This window comes from Cibotium barometz, chromosome 65, assembly GCF_041138505.1.
Source record: "Cibotium barometz isolate CiBa-2024 chromosome 65, ASM4113850v1, whole genome shotgun sequence".
Taxonomy (NCBI): Eukaryota; Viridiplantae; Streptophyta; class Polypodiopsida; order Cyatheales; family Cibotiaceae; genus Cibotium; species Cibotium barometz.
In genome coordinates, this window is record NC_141110.1 from 155,715 (window position 1) to 175,072 (window position 19,358).

Genomic DNA, 19,358 nt, shown 5'->3' on the forward strand with positions numbered 1-19,358 from the left:
AATTCATACAATTTGATATTCAAACTGAAATTCGTAATTTGGTAGTTGGGTTATTCAGATGGAAGTACCGCAATTATAGAGAATCCTTGACTTGCTTGAGGCCTAGACATGATAGTAGTTACCTTATAATCCCAAGGGCCGTGACTACCCGTATATACCGAGAGTATACTGCAGCTCTTTACTGACAGTATATACGAGTAAATCTAAGACTTGAAATTATAAGCGTTAATGCTATCCAGATGATGATTTTGCATGTGATTGATATGATTTTTAATTCTGTTTGAGAATGGATGAATTGATTTGGATTCTGATTGAAAATGCTGATTGAAAATGCTGATTGAAAAATGTTGATTTTTAAAAAAATTAGTTGAAATATAATGAAACCACAATGAGGGGGAATGGGACGAATCCCTGTAACGATATTCATAACTAGAATGATGATAATGATTTCAGCAAATCACTATGAGGTTAATGGGTGTGCTGTTAGATTGCTACTGTTAATATTTGACCGGTAGATCAAGTTAAGGGATGTCAAATTGAGAACTTGCTTGATTGAAATTTCCGTGTGGAGGAATGTTCCGAAAGAAACTTTTCGGTCTAATGGACCATTATCATGTTAAAGATATGAATGATATAATCTGAATGAATTGTTATTTAATGATGAGTTCTATATAAGGGATATTTATCCCAGTGTTCTGTTGGGTTGACCAGAATATAAGCAACCCCAGAATAAAAATTGGATCTTAAGAATAAGAGCTGTCCTCTGCCTTGCGAGATGAGGACATCTCGCACTTTTTAAGTGGGGTAGGATGTAAGATTCCTCCCCATCCTTCGAGGTATACAGGAGTAAGAATCTCCCTTTCTGATCTTATAATTATTTCCTCTCTAAAATAAAAGAAAGTTTCTGTTTAAAAAAGGAAGACCCTTTTTCCTAGAATACTTCTCAGGAGTCTCACCTGTTTTAAGGATTTAGAACAATTTCTTCAGAAGTGAGAATCGGTGTTTTGGATACCAAGGTTTTGGTTTTCATTCGAGTACGGCCCAAAAGAAGTTCTTTATCTCTTGGGGAGTATAAGAAGTTATCCCCCGGATATTGTGACCGTATATCTGAATTCAATGAAAGTAGGTGACTTAGCCTACAAGTTTCTTTTATCTCCTCATCTCAAAATTTATAATGCCTTCTATAGAAAAATGTGTCAAACTCAAATCATGGAAAGACGAAAAAACTTCAGTGGCAAGTTACCGTTGGCTTCTAGGTTACGCTAGCTCCTTCCTTTATATAAGTCGTAACTTTTACTTGTCGCTCACAGTAATCTTACTCCCATCAATCTCCTTTCTTTCTTAATCTCCTTCATGGCTTGGCAACAGGAATTAGTTTTATCCCTGATGATTTCTCACCTTCAAGACGCAAGAGAGTCTGTGAAGAAAGACTTTATAGAACAGTATGAGCGCTCACTTTTTCCTCACCTAGGAACTTCTGTAGCGCAGACCAAATGGCGGACCTATCAAAACATAACTAGGGTAACACCCTGGGGTCAGCAGCACTTTCGTAACAATGTCCGCTTGGCCATGGTTATTGAAGCTTTAGGTTTGGGTCCCCGATACTACTGTGTCATGAGATCAAGGCATCTTGGGTTTTCTGAGCGGGTCTTCTTACTGGCATGTTTTCTTCCTCATGAGAAGATATGCCTTTACCCCATTTTTGGCTTGCCTCTCAGAGGTCCTTTTGTTAGATCACCTCATACCACTGAGATAGGTGCGGCAATAACCAGCAGAATCATTCCCATAGATGAGTTACCCTATACTTGTGCAGCTTGTGAGGACTGCTTTTGTGACCATATGATGGACGGGCTTATGGAAGTGTAAAGAGTTCTTCTATCTTTACTGTATAAGTCCCGTGAATGAATAAAGTTTAAATCTTGTTCTTATTTTGAATCTTGCTCTCTTTAAGACTTTTCTTGGTGGTTAATCGTGATTAAAATTTTTCTCTAAGTCTCATATTCGTGCATCTTGCGAAATTATTCCAAGTTGCGAGATGAGGACATCTCGCATTTTTTAAGTGGGGTAGAATGTAAGATTCCTCCCCCAACCCCTTTTTGATGTCTAGTATCTTCCCCTGTAATCAATCCCTCTTCAGAAATATAAAGACCTTGTTTCTAATTGTTTTAGCCTAGAGAGAGAAAATTATTCTAGAGAGAGAATATTCAGATTATGAATATTTTTGGATAAAAAAATAACTCATCTTATTAAAATAAGTTCCTCTGAAACAAAAATTCAAAAAGAACTTTCCAATGTGCAATCGGAGTTAATTGGAAATAGGTATAAAGGACCTTAGTCTAAAGGGTTTAGATTTTCAGAAATTTTTTTGATTATGGTCCAATTAAGGTTCCTATGGGCCAATAGCATCAATCCATGTGTAGGGAGGAGATAAATCCAAATTGTAAAAGAAGATACCCAAAATTGAGTAAATGTCCACATAAGATGAAGAGTTGAAAATGTACAAGGTTTATTAGTAAATAAACACATATGTAAGGAAGGGGAATTCTTTAAAGGAGGTGCATATTTCACATAAGATGAAGAGTTGAAAATGTACAAGGTTTATTAGTAAATAAACACATATGTAAGGAAGGGAAGTTCTTTAAAGAAGGTGCATATTTCACATAAGATGAAGAGTTGAAAATGTACAAGGTTTATTAGTAAAAAACTATGAGCAATATTAAAAATATGAGATATTTTGGGAATAATGATTTTATTATGACACATATGTAAGGAAGGGGAGTCCCTTAAATGTTCACATAAGATGAAGAGTTGAAAATGTACAAGGTTTATTAGTAAAAAACTATGAGCAATATTAAAATGATTCCATTATGACACATATGTAAGGAAGGGGAGTTTTTTTTAAAGGAGGTGCATATTTCACATAAGATGAAGAGTTGAAAATGTACAAGGTTTATTAATAAAAAACTATGAGCAATATTAAAATGATTCCATTATGACACATATGTAAGGAAGGGGAGTTCTTTAAAGGAGGTGCATATTTCACATGCTTGAATGAGTTTTAAACTCATAAAAATTGAGATATTTTATCTCTCCTCTCTCCTAATCCAAGTCTAGTTCCAAAAAGTTAGCTTAACTGACCTAAAAATGGTAAAAAAGTGACCAAACTGACTTGGAAAATTCTAGAATCAGTTTGTTTGGTTAGGAGCTCAAATTTTCCTATAAATAGAAGCCTTCCCTTGTTGAAAAAAATATAGTGTCTTATGCTTTGTTACTCTACTCCTCCTAAGCCAAAATAGATAGTGTCTTATGCTTTGTTACTCTACTCCTCCTAAGCCAAAATAGATAGTGTCTTATGCTTTGTTACTCTACTCCTCCTAAGCCAAAATATAGAGTGTCTTAGGCATTGTTACTCTACTCTACTTAAGCCAAGAACTGTGAATTCTTTAATAATTCACTAGTTTTTGATACTTCTCTCCTTCTTCAATCCCCATTGGTGGCTCCATCAACATACTAAACCAATTGATTGGTTGGGGGCCTCTACCGTGAATAAAGAATCAAGCAAATCATAAGGTAAGTATATTGAATTTTGATATTTTCTATAACTTCTCAATGATTCTCTCTTCTCAACCCCTCTCAAGCTTGAGAAGTTTAATTAGTATGGTTTTTTAAATGCTATTGAAGTTAATTGGTGAATAGTAGTGAAGAGTTACATAATTTAATAAATACTATAGAAGTTAATTTCCATTTATGTTTAAATTCTAATGGTTTTTATGTAATTTCTCTCTCTCACTCAAGAAATGGTCATACTCGTGACCCATTCTCAATCCAAATGAAGCTTTTCATAAAGCTTTTCCTTAATCCAAGATTAAGCTATGCTTGAGGCCAAATTAATGGCTTTTTGCTATGCTTTTAGTTTATGCACATTGATGATTCAATCCATTATGGATTGATGACCCAATTAGAGACCATTCTAATTGTTTTCTTAATGATCCAATTAGAGACCATTATGGATTGATGATCCAATTAGAGACCATTCTAATTGTTTTCTTAATGATCCAATTAGAGACCATTATGGATTGATGATCCAATTAGAGACCATTCTAATTGTTTTCTTAATGATCCAATTAGAGACCATTATGGATTGATGATCCAATTAGAGACCATTCTAATTGTTTTCTTAATGATCCAATTAGAGACCATTATGGATTGATGATCCAATTAGAGACCATTCTAATTATTTCTTTAATAATGAGCTTTATCCCTTAGAAAAAATTTGAGATTTATCAGTCATAGTAGCGGAGCTATGGCAAAATTTTTATAGAAATTACGCATAAAATAAATTCATTCAAAGCATAAAAAGAGGACTTCCTACCATATTCTAGGAACTATCATCCTAGATTAATTAAAAGAATTTTATTATGCATGGAGATGTGGATGTTTGCATGTAGATGTAGATGTATAGATGTAGATGTGGATGTGGAGGTGGATGGATGCATGTAGATGTAGATGTATAGATGTAGATGTGAATGGAGATGTGGATGTATGCATGTAGATGTAGATGTATAGATGTGGATGTGGATGTATACATGTAGATGTAGATATATAGATACGGATGTGGATGTGGAGGTGGATGTATACATGTGGATGTAGATGTATAGATGTAGATGTTGGATGTGGAGGTAGATGAATTGTAGATGTATGCATGTAGATGTGAATGTACGCATATAGTTGTGGATGTATGGATGTGAATATACGATTGTGATGTGAGGGAATCTGAAGTGATGGGATGGAAATGATGTGATGGGATGAGTATACATATAAATGGAATATGGAATAAGTAATGTAGATTGAGGAGGGATAATGTGGAAAAATGAAAGTTAAAATAGAAATTGTATTGTAAACTGTTTGTAAATGCTGTTTGTAAATGCTGTCTGTAAATGATTGATTTATGTCAAGAATGCTGGGGGGAGCATTTTGACCGTCTTGTGATTAAGGTCGTGATGAGAAAGTTGCAACTGCTGACGGGGAGTCAATGAAGGACGTCTCGCGTAGCAAGGTCGGCTGAGGTCTTGACCAGCCTCGGTGCGATTAAAATGGTGAGCTTCCGGTACGGTGGATGAGGGGCCAAGGAAGCGGCCTATGCGTGAAGCGCTAGGTTACCTGCGAAGGATCCTAGAGGGTGCTGACCATACGGTGCTCGGGCTCTGGGTCGCCTAGGATACCCACGCGTGCGTCGAGGAAGATATTGGAACAGAGTTGGAGTTGTTTTCTGAAATCGAGCATGGATCTGGTTGATTGACCTTGCTGGTCTTCAATGGATGAGTCCATGGCTCCTTATATGGATCTGTTGGTTGATCTTGCTGATCTTCAACGAGAGTCCATCTTGTTAAGTGATTATATTGCCAAGTATTATGGGCTAGGAACTATCGAAACGGCTCCTGAGCGTTCTAGTTGCCAATGATGCCATAGATACTCTGATGAAGGAATGATGGGAAATTAAGAATCAATTGGATAAATTGGAAGATGGTGATCAATGATACTATGGTTTTATTAAAGGATTGTTTTAAATTGGTTGAATCTGGTTGAAAAAGGCAATTTCATATTGGGTGTGTGAGTGGTGTGACTAGTTTTATTTTGCATGAACATCCGGCTAGGGGGCCTTGGAACTCTTTTCCTTGGTACCCGGGACAAAACCTAACCAAATTTTTAATTGGATCCCATCACTACAGTGGTTGGGCGGTTGGCTAACCCATGGGATTGGATGGGGTTAGGCTGGACTGATGGATCCGCAAATCGAGACTCAAACTTTTATTTTTACGATAGAAAAAAAAATAAATCCCGGACAGTAACTGTTCTATGGATAGGAATCAACGGCTGTGCCTCTTGAATGGGGAAAAAAGCGTTGATCCCAATGATCCAAGTGCAAGTTTCTTCCTTGAACTGACTAAGTATCTTATAGATGTAATCGGATCATCTCGATCAGAAATGATCTTGACTACGTTAGAGTAAAAAGTTATCCTGGTGGAATCGCCCGTGCTTTCCGGTTAAGGAAGTTTTTTCGGGTTCGGTTTTGGAACAACCGACGGATTAGTCTCTTATCCGGATATCCGTGGGCGAGGCCCCGAGTGTGGGACCCCTGTCCCGCGCGAGAAGCGCTACTTCCGCTGTCAGTACCCCGAATCCATTGCTCGGTGGGAACAGGGATCTTACAGGATCCTTCTTATGCAAGGTACTACACGCGTTGGTATTCGCAACCTCTATGCTCTTAACCATAGAGGTGATCCTCTTGAAAGGGCATCTTGCCAGACCTTCATCACTCTCTTGATCAGCGTGCAAAGGGCATCTTGCCAGACCTTCATCACTCTCTTGATCAGCGTGCGGAGTGCCCTTACCATGCCTAGGAATCCTTTTGGACACATATGGGTTAACGGACCTTGTGAGAGTATAAGTGAAGGCAGCAAGCACCTCTCACATGTCACTTATTCTCTCTTGTTTCTTGGGTTTCAGAATGGGTTGGTTCAGTTTAAACAAACTTCTTGTGCATGCATGGTGTGACAAAATCTTAAGCCGCGCATCTCATTATCAGAGCTATTGTTTTAAGGTATGCTACCAAGCATCGTCGCCGTCCACTTTTTTTCTCTTCATATTGATTCAAGCATAGCAATGAATTTTGGGGTTGGGTCACCATCCGGAATCTTTTTTGCAGCTGTGTGTGGGCAAAACAATTAAACATTGAGTGTAAGATTCGTGTTGGTGTTGTCGTGTAGTTCTTCGGGCTACTTGCAAGTTTGTAGAAGAGAGTGGTGCGCCGACGGGTGGCTTTGGCATTCTAGAGAACTTTCAGTGTGTTTATTCCATGCTCAGCAGTCCAATTGGTGGGACAGGGAACTACCACTTTTGTGTCTGCACATAAATTGTTTGGTTGTATTAGTTTCACTTTGGATATATCTCAAACGTGAGTTTGAGCCTTTTGTGTTACATGAGGCTCAAACATGAGTTTGAGGCTCACTTTGGCTCAAACTTGAGTTTGAGCCTCATGTAACAAAAGAGGCTCAAACTCACGTTTGAGTCTCAAGTTGCATAAGAGGCTCAAACTTATTCTTGAGCCTCAAGTTGCATAGGAGGCAATGGAAAGTTGCATAGGAGTCCCATCATTAAAACAAAATGAGAAACAGAGAAATTAAGAGAGGGACACATGAAAGAAGTCAACATCAAGCACACTTGTATGCTTTGCCTGCAAGGGTAGCCCGCCCGCGAAGGCTCTGTGTGTGGAAGGCACTAACAAAGACAGTCTGTGTCTATGCGTACAGAACCAATGAGGACGGTCTATGTCTGCATTTAGAGCACCAAGGACGATGTGCGTTTGCACGTGGAGCACTGAGGATGGTGTGTGCTTTCTCTGCGTCTGCGCGCAAGATACTGTGGGCGGTATGCACTTGCGCGGAGAGGAACGACGGCGATATGCACCTGCACAGAGAGCAACGAGGGCGGCGTGCACTTTCTCTGCGTGGGCGTGTACAATAATGAACACGATAGGGTTTTGTGATATTAACTCAGATAACTAGTATGAAAAGGACACTTTATGTTCAAGTCGGCCATATTCACAAAATATAATTAAACGGTCGGGTAGTGTGAACGTGGACATGTATTTGAATTTCAAATTTTGAAATTGGTGGGGGGGAAGAAGAAGAGCAGCCATGGCTGGAGAAAACACGCAGGCAAGTTCTCGCTCTCCTCTTCCACAGACCGCAATCTGCGCCGCAATTTTCGGAGCTGTTCGGCTACCCGTACGCATCATATTTCTCCTCTCTCTGCTGTGCGCAGCTGCAAATGATCTTTCTCCTCTCTGTGCACAGCCACGCATCATATTTCTCCTCTCTCTGCTGTGCGCAATCTCCTCCTCTTGCTGCACAAGGTCACGGGCTCGGCTGAGAAGCAGAAACGTAGAAGAAGCAAGCGGCGGAGATGGAGCAATGGCTGTACAAAATGCTCCTCTCTCTGCTATGCGCAATCTCCTCCTCTTGCTGCACAAGGTCACGGGCTCGGCTGAGAAGCAGAAACGTAGAAGACGCAAGCGGCGGAGATGGAGCAATGGCTGTACAAAATGTTGGTTCCGGTTCCCGAGCCCGAGCCCGATCCCGGTCCCGGTCTTTTGATAGTAGCTATGCACCACTTTAGTATATATAGCCCTCATCCCATAAGCCCAATAAAGCTTATGGGATTATTCAAAGAGCCCTCTCCCTCTTCTCATCCTTCCCACTTTTTTCTTTTTTGACGTGTAGGCTCAAACCCAAGTTTGAGCCTCAAACTTGGGCTTGAGTGAAACACACAAGGCTCAAGCCCAAGTTTGAGCCTCAAACTTGGGCTTGACTTTTGTGAAACAAACAAGGCTCAAACCCAAGTTTGAGCCTCAAACTTGGGCTTGACTTTTGTGAAACAAACCGAAGTTTGAGCCTCAAGCCATAATTATGCATAGGATAGGGTATGATACGATATGGTATGATACGATACGATATGATGTACTTACTGCATTTCAAAATTCATATCGTATGGTACGGTAAATATAGTTTGTTTTTAGAAACTACTTAAAATTGTTTAAGACTTCACCTTCATTCTTATTTGCAAATTGCAATGACAAATGTATTATGTGACCAACAAAAGTTTCATTGAAATATGGTACGGTGTACATACCATACGGTGTGATACGGGATGGTGTATTTATTGTATGAATTGAATCATACGTCTCCATTTCTTCAACTTGGGTTGTTTGGGTTTTCTATTATGGGTTTGGTGGCTTTGTTCTCTTTTGTTATGGGCTCTTCACGCTCTATTTTTGGTTTGACTATTACTTTTGAGTGCCCTCTTTGGTGCAAAGGTTTTGAACTTGCTTGATCGCTAAGTTGTGTAGTCATGGGAAACTTTTTTGATCCTCAAGATTGTTTTGGTAGCCAAATCTTGGATGCCCCCTTACAGTAACCTTGAGTACATAGCGTTTCCTTGGTCACCCATTTGTATTGTATGTGAGTATGTTTGATATACTCCCTAGTTATCTTACTTGTTAATGATGGATTCTTTTGCTTTGGTTGTGCCTTGATGTACTTGGTAATGGGTTGTTTTGTTAGTGGTTGGTTTCTTTTTCTTTCGTTATGCCTTGATATACTTGGTGACGGCAAAGAGTTTTGGGAATACATATCTATCTTTGTCTTACCTATGCTTGGCAAAGCTTGCTTGGTAGTTGCATAGATGTTCCACTTAATTTGTATGGATGGCTACTATTGCAGGGTTTATTAATCTCCCTTTCCTCTACCAATTGTGATATTTGTTCTAAGAGAATATTTATTGTGTTGGTGAGATCCCTATCCTTTTGATATGTGTTGGACTCCCCATCTTAAGGCTTAGAGTCAGAGATGGAATATTCCTCACTGATATCATCTTCCAAGTTGATGCTCTCATTTCAGTAGTTGGGAATTCCATTGTGGGTACCCTTCAACATCATTAGTTGCACCCACAAATGAGGCTCAAACAAAAGTTTGAGCCTTATGTAGCCTATGTTTGAGCCTCAAATTTAGATACACCCTAATTTAGGAGAAAAAGAATTTACTTGACATTTAATCTCATGTACAAGAAGAGGCTCAAACAATAGTTTGAGCCTCAAACTACTTTGTCTTTATGATATAGGTTGAATTCACTAATACTTTACCATATACATTGCTACATTGAATAATCTCTTTTCATTACCCACACTTAAAGAAACTTAGTCACTTCCAAATGTTTATTATATCTACTAATTGTGTGCACCCCCCTTGCATGCATGCATGCTATAAGAAGAGGTTGTGTTGTATTCTTCTTTGTGATCCCTAGTTTTAAGAGGCATGCACTTGAGTGAGAAAACCAACTAAAAAAACACCTATTTATTGAAGTATTTTTTATTTGATTGCAGACACAATGGCGAAATGGAGACAAGGTGTTTCTCTCTCAAGGAAATTCAAGAAAGGGATGTGGTGTTATTCATTGTGTTGATCCTTCGAGAAAGTGTGGCTGTGACTATATTGGTATCGGATGTGTCTCAGTTCATGTAACTCAAAGTTTTGAAAATACATGGCCACTTACTTTTCCAACAATAGAAGCAAAGACAATGGAAACAACGATTGGAAGCACCATTAGATGGCCAATCAATCTACTTGTGCTAGATACTGAAAAGTTTCATAATAACAACTTTGAAACTGATTTAGAATTGCAGGATGCATCCTTGATTCGAGATTCATGGCGAAAAAAAAACAAACACACACCAACCTACCTTAACCTCACTCCGATCCGCAAATAAGTGTTGAAAGGGTTCACACCATTACTCCAACTTTACATTGATGACACTATATGACCTATGTATTCAATCTCTTTTTGAAAGAAAGAACTCTTTTTAGGATTGACATATAATTCATTTTCTCTCAAAAGGTTGAACACTTGCTCCCAGTGTTGCTCATGCTCTTGACGATTTTTGCTGAAAACTAGAATGTCATCAAAGAACACAGCAACAAAACTTTGAAACTTTAAGAATATGTGATTCATCATACGACTGAATGTAGTTGGAGCATTGGTCAAACCAAATGGCATAACCAAAAACTCATAATGTCCAGTCTGGGTTCTAAATGCAATCTTAAATATGTTTGACACATCATGCGTACTTGATGATAACCAAACTTTAAGTCAATCTTGCTAAAGACCTTTGATCCTCTAAGCTTATCAAGAAGGTCATCTACCCTAGGGATAGGATATATGTTCTTGATAGAGATTTTGTTCAATGCTCGGTAGTCAACACACATTTGAAAATTTCTGTTCTTCTTTTTAACAAGAAGGACTAGAGCTCCAAAGGGTGAACTACTAGGTCTAATAAAGCCTCTCTCTAACAAATCCTCGATTTATTTTTGGATTTCTTTTTGCTCTAAATTGTTGACTCTATAAGGAGCTTTACAAGGTGGAGAGTTGCCTGGCAATAAGTCAATACTGTGGTCTTCAAGCCTAGACTTTGGTAATCTTGGAGGTAAATCTTCCATTAAACAATCCCTGAATTTGGAGATATAAGGATCAAGTTTTAGACTTTTGGATGTGTCAAACTCAGTGTTGAGGCGGTTAACCAATAAAGGGCTCGCTTTGCTTGAGTATGACTCAATAAAGGGTTTGTCTCTCCTTTGACTAGACATGGAGGAAAATATTTTCATTGTCCTTCCTTACACAAATGCTATGTGTATCATAGTCTATAATAGGGTTGTACATATGTCTCCAAGGCATACCCAATATTACATCTACGCCTTGTAAAGATGCAACTAAGAAATCCCTTTTTTTTGTTAAGGAATTGATTCTTAAAGTTAAACCTTTCACCTCTTCCATGCAATTATACTTGGTTCCACTAAATGCAGCTTTAACTCTATAATGTGTAGGTGAAGGTTGAATGTTTAAAGCTCTAATTGCCTTTTCAGAATTAAAGTCATGAGTGCTACCATCGTCATGAAAAACAATAACTTTATGCTCATTAATTTTTCCTTTTATTTTGAGTAGCGAATGAGCTTGAGGCTTACATTCTGCTTCTGAATAGTCAGGGTCGGAGTTACCCTCTTGCTTGAGCGATTTATCTTCATTGTCGTCCCCTTCAAGCATATTGACTTATGACGCAGGTGTCGGATTCTTTGTACGTTCTGGGCAGTTTGGTGCTATATGTCCTTCTTTATGACATCAAAAACATTTGATATGAGGACCTTTGGGCTTGCCATTGTTGACTTTCTTGAAATTCGGTTCGCCTTTGACCACCTCCTTGCTTTTGTCAAACCCTGGCTTATGAAAATTTCTTGAAGCATGAAAAGGTTTAGCAAAAGGTTTAGAATGGTTACTCTCAAATGACTTGGCCTCTGCTGTGCGCAATCTCCTCCTCTTGCTGCACAAGGTCACGGGCTCGGTTGAGAAGCAGAAACGTAGAAGAAGCAAGCGGCGGAGATGGAGCAATGGCTGTACAAAATGCTCCTCTCTCTACTATGCGCAATCTCCTCCTCTTGCTGCACAAGGTCACGGGCTCGGCTGAGAAGCAGAAACGTAGAAGAAGCAAGCGGCGGAGATGGAGCAATGGCTGTACAAAATGTTGGTTCCGGTTCCCGAGCCCGAGCCCGAGCCCGATCCCGGTCCCGGTCTTTTGATAGTAGCTATGCACCACTTTAGTATATATAGCCCTCATCCCATAAGCCCAATAAAGCTTATGGGATTATTCAAAGAGCCCTCTCCCTCTTCTCATCCTTCCCGAGCCCGAGCCCGAGCCCGAGCCCGATCCCGGTCCCGGTCTTTTGATAGTAGCTATGCACCACTTTAGTATATATAGCCCTCATCCCATAAGCCCATTCATTCGCCTTGTCCAGGAACTTGTAGATCTGTAGGTACAGGCAGAATGCCAGTCACTTGTGCCTTCGAACAGAACGGAATGCAGCTGCTTGATCTTGAAAACATCCAGTAGAGGATAGGGTTCTGTTTCCCAACCTCTTGCTGCACAATCTCCTCCTCTTGCTGCACAAGGTCACGGGCTCGACTGAGAAGCAGAAACGTAGAAGAAGCAAGCGGCGGAGATGGAGCAATGGCTGTACAAAATGCACCTCTCTCTGCTATGCGCAATCTCCTCCTCTTGCTGCACAAGGTCACGGGCTCGGCTGAGAAGCAGAAATGTAGAAGAAGCAAGCGGCGGAGATGGAGCAATGGCTGTACAAAATGTTGGTTCCGGTTCCCGAGCCCGAGCCCGAGCCCGGTCCCGGTCCCGGTCCCGGTCCCGGTCTTTTGATAGTAGCTATGCACCACTTAAGTATATATAGCCCTCATCCCATAAGCCCAATAAAGCTTATGGGATTATTCAAAGAGCCTTCTCCCTCTTCTCATCCTTCCCACTTTTTTCTTTTTTGACGTGTAGGCTCAAACCCAAGTTTGAGCCTCAAACTTGGGCTTGAGTGAAACACACAAGGCTCAAGCCCAAGTTTGAGCCTCAAACTTGGGCTTGACTTTTGTGAAACAAACAAGGCTCAAACCCAAGTTTGAGCCTCAAACTTGGGCTTGACTTTTGTGAAACAAACAAGGCTCAAACCCAAGTTTGAGCCTCAAGCCATAATTATGCATAGGATAGGGTATGATACGATATGGTATGATACGATACGATATGATGTACTTACTGCATTTTAAAATTCATATCGTATGGTACGGTAAATATAGTTTGTTTTTAGAAACTACTTAAAATTGTTTAAGACTTCACCTTCATTCTTATTTGCAAACTGCAATGACAAATGTATTATGTGACCAACAAAAGTTTCATTGAAATACGGTGTACATACCATACGGTGTGATACGGGATGGTGTATTTATTGTATGAATTGAATCATACGTCTCCATTTCTTCAACTTGGGTTGTTTGGGTTTTCTATTATGGGTTTGGCGGCTTTGTTCTCTTTTGTTATGGGCTCTTCACGCTCTATTTTTGGATTGACTATTACTTTTGAGTGCCCTCTTTGGTGCAAAGGTTTTGAACTTGCTTGATCGCTAAGTTGTGTAGTCATGGGAAACTTTTTTGATCCTCAAGATTGTTTTGGTAGCCAAATCTTGGATGCCCCCTTACAGTAACCTTGAGTACATAGCGTTTCCTTGGTCACCCATTTGTATTGTATATGAGTATGTTTGATATACTCCCTAGTTATCTTACTTGTTAATGATGGATTCTTTTGCTTTGGTTGTGCCTTGATGTACTTGGTAATGGGTTGTTTTGTTAGTGGTTGGTTTCTTTTTCTTTCGTTATGCCTTGATATACTTGGTGACGGCAAAGAGTTTTGGGAATACATATCTATCTTTGTCTTACCTATGCTTGGCAAAGCTTGCTTGGTAGTTGCATAGATGTTCCACTTAATTTGTATGGATGGCTACTATTGCAGGGTTTATTAATCTCCCTTTCCTCTACCAATTGTGATATTTGTTCTAAGAGAATATTTATTGTGTTGGTGAGATCCTATCCTTTTGATATGTGTTGGACTCCCCATCTTAAGGCTTAGAGTCAGAGATGGAATATTCCTCACTGATATCATCTTCCAAGTTGATGCTCTCATTTCAGTAGTTGGGAATTCCATTGTGGGTACCCTTCAACATCATTAGTTGCACCCACAAATGAGGCTCAAACAAAAGTTTGAGCCTTATGTAGCCTATGTTTGAGCCTCAAATTTAGATACACCCTAATTTAGGAGAAAAAGAATTTACTTGAGATTTAATCTCATGTACAAGAAGAGGCTCAAACAAAAGTTTGAGCCTCAAACTACTTTGTCTTTATGATATAGGTTGAATTCACTAATACTTTACCATATACATTGCTACATTGAATAATTTCTTTTCATTACCCACACTTAAAGAAACTTAGTCACTTCCAAATGTTTATTATATCTACTAATTGTGTGCACCCCCCTTGCATGCATGCATGCTATAAGCAGAGGTTGTGTTGTATTCTTCTTTGTGATCCCTAGTTTTAAGAGGCATATACTTGACTGAGAAAACCAACTAAAAAAACACCTATTTATTAAAGTATTTTTTATTTGATTGCAGACACAATGGCGAAATGGAGACAAGGTGTTTCTCTCTCAAGGAAATTCAAGAAAGGGATGTGGTGTTATTCATTGTGTTGATCCTTCGGGAAAGTGTGGCTATGACTATATTGGTATCCAGTTCATGTAACTCAAAGTTTTGAAAACACATGGCCACTTCCTTTTCCAACAATAGAAGCAAAGACAATGGAAACAACGATTGGAAGCACCATTAGATGGCCAATGTGCTAGATAATGAAAAGTTTCATAATAACAACTTTGAAACTGATTTAGAATTGCAGGATGCATCCTTGATTCGAGATTCATGGCGAAAAAAAAACAAACACACACCAACCTACCTTAACCTCACTCCGATCCGCAAATAAGTGTTGAAAGGGTTCACACCATTACTCCAACTTTACATTGATGACACTATATGACCTACGTATTCAATCTCTTTTTGAAAGAAAGAACTCTTTTTAGCAAGAGGGTAACTCCGACCCTGACTATTCAGAAGCAGAATGTAAGCCTCAAGCTCATTCGCTACTCAAAATAAAAGGAAAAATTAATGAGCATAAAGTTATTGTTTTTCATGACGATGGTAGCACTCATGACTTTAATTCTGAAAAGGCAATTAGAGCTTTAAACATTCAACCTTCACCTACACATTATAGAGTTAAAGCTGCATTTAGTGGAACCAAGTATAATTGCATGGAAGAGGTGAAAGGTTTAACTTTCTTTCAAAAAGAGATTGAATATGTAGGTCATATAGTGTCATCAATGTAAAGTTGGAGTAATGGTGTGAACCCTTTCAACACTTATTTGCGGATCGGAGTGAGGTTAAGGTAGGTTGGTGTGTGTTTGTTTTTTTTTCGCCATGAATCTCGAATCAAGGATGCATCCTGCAATTCTAAATCAGTTTCAAAGTTGTTATTATGAAACTTTTCATTATCTAGCACATTGGCCATCTAATGGTGCTTCCAATCGTTGTTTCCATTGTCTTTGCTTCTATTGTTGGAAAAGGAAGTGGCCATGTGTTTTCAAAACTTTGAGTTACATGAACTGGATACCAATATAGTCACAGCCACACTTTCCCGAAGGATCAACACAATGAATAACACCACATCCCTTTCCTGAATTTCCTTGAGAGAGAAACACCTTGTCTCCATTTCGCCATTGTGTCTGCAATCAAATAAAAAATACTTCAATAAATAGGTGTTTTTTTAGTTGGTTTTCTCACTCAAGTGCATGCCTCTTAAAACTAGGGATCACAAAGAAGAATACAACACAACCTCTGCTTATAGCATGCATGCATGCAAGGGGGGTGCACACAATTAGTAGATATGATAAACATTTGGAAGTGACTAAGTTTCTTTAAGTGTGGGTAATGAAAAGAGATTATTCAATGTAGCAATGTATATGGTAAAGTATTAGTGAATTCAACCTATATCATAAAGACAAAGTAGTTTGAGGCTCAAACTTTTGTTTGAGCCTCTTCTTGTACATGAGATTAAATCTCAAGTAAATTCTTTTTCTCCTAAATTAGGGTGTATCTAAATTTGAGGCTCAAACATAGGCTACATAAGGCTCAAACTTTTGTTTGAGCCTCATTTGTGGGTGCAACTAATGATGTTGAAGGGTACCCACAATGGAATTCCCAACTACTGAAATGAGAGCATCAACTTGGAAGATGATATCAGTGAGGAATATTCCATCTCTGACTCTAAGACTTAAGATGGGGAGTCCAACACATATCAAAAGGATAGGGATCTCACCAACACAATAAATATTCTCTTAGAACAAATATCACAATTGGTAGAGGAAAGGGAGATTAATAAACCCTGCAATAGTAGCCATCCATACAAATTAAGTGGAACATCTATGCAACTACCAAGCAAGCTTTGCCAAGCATAGGTAAGACAAAGATAGATATGTATTCCCAAAACTCTTTGCCGTCACCAAGTATATCAAGGCATAACGAAAGAAAAAGAAACCAACCACTAACAAAACAACCCATTACCAAGTACATCAAGGCACAACCAAAGCAAAAGAATCCATCATTGACAAGTAAGATAACTAGGGAGTATATCAAACATACTCACATACAATACAAATGGGTGACCAAGGAAACGCTATGTACTCAAGGTTACTGTAAGGGGGCATCCAAGATTTGGCTACCAAAACAATCTTGAGGATCAAAAAAGTTTCCCATGACTACACAACTTAGCGATCAAGCAAGTTCAAAACCTTTACACCAAAGAGGGCACTCAAAAGTAATAGTCAATCCAAAAATAGAGCGTGAAGAGCCCATAACAAAAGAGAACAAAGCCACCAAACCCATAATAGAAAACCCAAACAACCCAAGTTGAAGAAATGGAGACGTATGATTCAATTCATACAATAAATACACCATCCCGTATCACACCGTATGGTATGTACACCGTACCATATTTCAATGAAACTTTTGTTGGTCACATAATACATTTGTCATTGCAATTTGCAAATAAGAATGAAGGTGAAGTCTTAAACAATTTTAAGTAGTTTCTAAAAACAAACTATATTTACCGTACCATACGATATGAATTTTGAAATGCAGTAAGTACACCATATCGTATCGTATCATACCATATCGTATCATACCCTATCCTATGCATAATTATGGCTTGAGGCTCAAACTTGGGTTTGTTTCACAAAAGTCAAGCCCAAGTTTGAGGCTCAAACTTGGGTTTGAGCCTTGTGTGTTTCACTCAAGCCCAAGTTTGAGGCTCAAACTTGGGCTTGAGCCTTGTGTGTTTCACTCAAGCCCAAGTTTGAGGCTCAAACTTGGGTTTGAGCCTACACGTCAAAAAAGAAAAAAGTGGGAAGGATGAGAAGAGGGAGAGGGCTCTTTGAATAATCCCATAAGCTTTATTGGGCTTATGGGATGAGGGCTATATATACTAAAGTGGTGCATAGCTACTATCAAAAGACCGGGACCGGGATCGGGCTCGGGCTAAGGAACCAACATTTTGTACAGCCATTGCTCCATCTCCGCCGCTTGCTTCTTCTACGTTTCTGCTTCTCAGCCGAGCCCGTGACCTTGTGCAGCAAGAGGAGGAGATTGCGCATAGCAGAGAGAGGAGCATTTTGTACAGCCATTGCTCCATCTCCGCCGCTTGCTTCTTCTACGTTTCTGCTTCTCAGCCGAGCCCGTGACCTTGTGCAGCAAGAGGAGGAGATTGCACACAGCAGAGAGAGGAGAACTATGATGCGCACGGGTAGCCGAACAGCTCCGAAAATTGCGGCGCAGATTGCGGTCTGTGGAAGAGGAGAGCGAGAACTTGCCTGCGTGTTTACTCCAGCCATGGCTGCTCTTCTTCTTCCCCCCCAATTTCAAAATTTGAAATTCAAATACATGTCCACGTTCACACTACCCGACCGTTTAATTATATTTTGTGAATATGGCCGACTTGAACATAAAGTGTCCTTTTCATACTAGTTATCTGAGTTAATATCACAAAACCCTATCGTGTTCATTATTGTACACGCCCACGCAGAGAAAGTGCACGCCGCCCTCGTTGCTCTCTGTGCAGGTGCATATCGCCGTCGTTCCTCTCCGCGCAGGTGCATACCGCCCACAGTATCTTGCGCACAGACGCAGAGAAAGCACACACCATCCTCAGTGCTCCACGTGCAAACGCACATCGTCCTTGGTGCTCTAAATGCAGACATAGACCGTCCTCGTTGGTTCTGTACGCATAGACACAGACTGTCTTTGTTAGTGCCTTCCACACACAGAGCCTCGCGGCGGGCGGGCTACCCTTGCAGGCAAAGCATACAGGTGTGCTTGATGTTGACTTCTTTCATGTGTCCCTCTCTTAATTTCTCTGTTTCTCATTTTGTTTTAATGATGGGACTCCTATGCAACTTTCCATTACCTCCTATGCAACTTGAGGCTCAAGAATAAGTTTGAGCCTCTTATGCAACTTGAGACTCAAACGTGAGTTTGAGCCTCTTTTGTTACATGAGGCTCAAACTCAAGTTTGAGCCAAAGTGAGCCTCAAACTCATGTTTGAGCCTCATGTAACACAAAAGGCTCAAACTCACGTTTGAGATATATCCAAAGTGAAACTAATACAACCAAACAATTTATGTGCAGACATAAAAGTGGTAGTTCCCAGTCCCACCAATTGGACTGCTGAGCATGGAATAAACATAGTGAAAGTTCTCCAGAATGCCAAAGCCACCCATCGGCGCACCACTCTCTTCTACAAACTTGCAAGCAGCCTGAAGAACTACACGACAACACCAACACGAGTCTTACACTCAATGTTTTATTGTTTTGCCCACACACAGCTGCAAAAAAGATTCCGGATGGTGACCCAACCCCAAAAGTCATTGCTATGCTTGAATCAATATGAAGAGCAAAAAAGTGGACGGCGACGATGCTTGGTGGCATACCTTAAAACAATAGCTCTGATGATGAGATGCGCGGCTTAAGATTTTGTCGCACCATGCATGCACAAGAAGTTTGTTTAAACTGAACCAACCCATTCTGAAACCCAAGAAACAAGAGAGAATAAGTGACATGTGAGAGGTGCTTGCTGCCTTCGCTTATACTCTCACAAGGTCCGTTAACCCATATGTGTCCAAAAGGATTCCTAGGCATGGTAAGGGCACTCCGCATGCTGATCAAGAGAGTGATGAAGGTCTGGCAAGATGCCCTTTGCACGCTGATCAAGAGAGTGATGAAGGTCTGGCAAGATGCCCTTTCAAGAGGATCACCTCTATGGTTAAGAGC